Here is a 2,319-nt window from a genome sequence, read left to right as displayed (position 1 = left end):
CAAGCAGCCTGCTTGCCTGAGCCCTGCTGCGCTGCCGTCCGGGACTCAGAGGCAGGTTGTCAGATGAGATTTGTCCTGCATTTCGGGGGCCCTCCTGTCACTGGGGGCCCCATGTCACTACACAGTTTGTTTCATGGTAAATCCACTCCTGCTTCCTGTAGCTGAAAAGCCCTGATGCAAGCTCCCCTCTCTCCAGTCACAGCAGTAACACACGAGTCTCAGGCATGCTCAGCAGTGTGCTTCTCTTTGGCACCCCCATTAGTGTTGCCAGGACAAGTTGTATTTTAACACATGATCACTGGTCAAAGTGAACCTAGGGTTCACCTCAACCAGCTAATACAGCTTGCCCAGGCTACAGACCGTAACTGGCAGCTCCACCCTATAGCTCTGCCACGCTCTTCTCTTTCCCTTACTCCTGAGGCAGCTGTAGTCTTCTTGCTCCACTCCCATTTAGCTGTTTAGACCACTCTCCTCCCTGACTGCCAGCTCAGAGCTGCTGGTACTCAGCCTGCCCCCTGGCCCCCAATTGTCCTTGTGTTCAGAAACCCTGATACTTTTAATGACACTGACCTCCTTTGTAAAGCACTTTGAGATCTAGGCATGAAAAGTGCTATAGAAGAGCTAAGAATAGAGAGGAAGGATGGTCCTGTGGGCAGGGTGCTAGTCTGGGATTTGGGAGACTTGAGTAAATGCCCTGCTGTGCCACAAACTTCCTGTGTGATCTTGGACAAGCCACTTAGGGTATATCTACACTGCAAAACAAACAAAAACAAAAAACAAAAACCAACCCCATAACCAACCAACCCCCCCCCCCCAAAAAAAAAAAAACCCTGCAGCAGCGAGTCTCAGAGCCCAGGTCAACTGACTTGGGGTTGTGGGGGCTGGTGCTATGGGGCTAAAAATAGCAGTGTAGAGATTGCTGCTTGGGCTGGAGCCTGGGCTCTGAAACCTGAGGAGGGCGGAGGGTATCAGAGCCAGGACTTTAGCTCCAGTGGAAATGTCCACCCTGCTATTTTTAGCCCCAGAGGGCAAACCCAAGTCAGTTGACCAGGGCCCTGAGACTTGCTGCTGTGGGGATTATTTTGCAGTGTAGACATACCCAAAGGCTCTCTGTGCTTCAGTTCCCCTTCCAGAAAATGGCAATAATGATACTTCCCTCCTTCACACAATAAAAACATGAAAGACTGTGCAGTGCTCAGACACTATGGTGAGAGGGGCCATGTAGGCACTTAGAATAGATAGCACCTCTACTTGTCCAGGCCTTCTGAATCTAGGTCATAAGATTTGATCCAGCCTACCCACAGCCAGGAACCATATCTGACAGCCCCCCTTCCCCATCCATTCACCATTGCCTGGATCCTCCTCCTATCTCCCCCTCTCCCAGACCCTGCTGCCCTCTCCTGGATCCACCTCCCTTTCCATTTGCCATTACCTGCCCAGCCCTGTCATCCCTCACCTCCACCACCACCCGTCGTCCCTCGTGTCCCTTCCCTTCCCCCGTTGTATCCCATCTCTACAGCAACTCCAGCAATTGCTCACATGGAAAAAAGCACATCAGCAAAGTATGTCATGTATTTTTAGCTTCTTTTAATGCAATTTAGCAGCTGGAAATCGGCGGAGGCGCCAGCACCAAGTCACCCGCCAGCTCTCTGCGGACCACCAGCGAGGGCTGCAAGGAACCCAGTCTGGGAACGGCGGGGGTGAGCGGGTTGCCTAGGAGCCGCGCCGCCGGCATGTGCTCGCCACCAGAGAGCGCCATTGGCCTTCCCGAAACCCCCACCCAGCCCCGGGAGCGCGTACCAGGCTTGTCCGCGAAGCTGCCCCGACCACGATTAAAGCAGTGCGGGGCCCGGGGCGCTGACCACCCCCTCCCCCGCCCCTCGGGCACAAGGGACTTCTTCTTATAGGCCCAGGAATGAGCCAACGTCCCATTTCGGGATCTGCCAGTCCGGCTTGGGCGGTGGCTTCCCTCCCTCCAGGGTCACCCCAAGGGAATGAGAAGGGAGGGCCAGGTCCAAGGGTGGCGCTGCTCCGCTGCCACACCCCTGCTCACCGGGAACAACGCGATCAGGGGCTGGGGAGGAAGAAGTGGGCGCTGGCAGGAGAAGGGGGGGAGCGAGCGGGACTGAGGGGAGACTGTGTCTGGGGGCAAAGGCAGGGTGGGGAACAGGCCCCACGCCAGACAGCCCGGAGAGCAGGGGAGCCCGCAGCGTCCTTCCCGCGCGCTCTGCTTCCCCCGCGCCTGCGGGACGCATTCAACCCGGTTTGAAGCTGAAGGCTGGGCTGGCAGGTCCCTCCCCCGCCCCTCTGCAGGCCCGC

Source organism: Caretta caretta, chromosome 6, assembly GCF_965140235.1.
Source record: "Caretta caretta isolate rCarCar2 chromosome 6, rCarCar1.hap1, whole genome shotgun sequence".
NCBI lineage: Eukaryota > Metazoa > Chordata > Testudines > Cheloniidae > Caretta > Caretta caretta.
The sequence above is the reverse complement of the archived record's forward strand: the minus strand, read 5'-3'. Positions refer to the sequence as shown.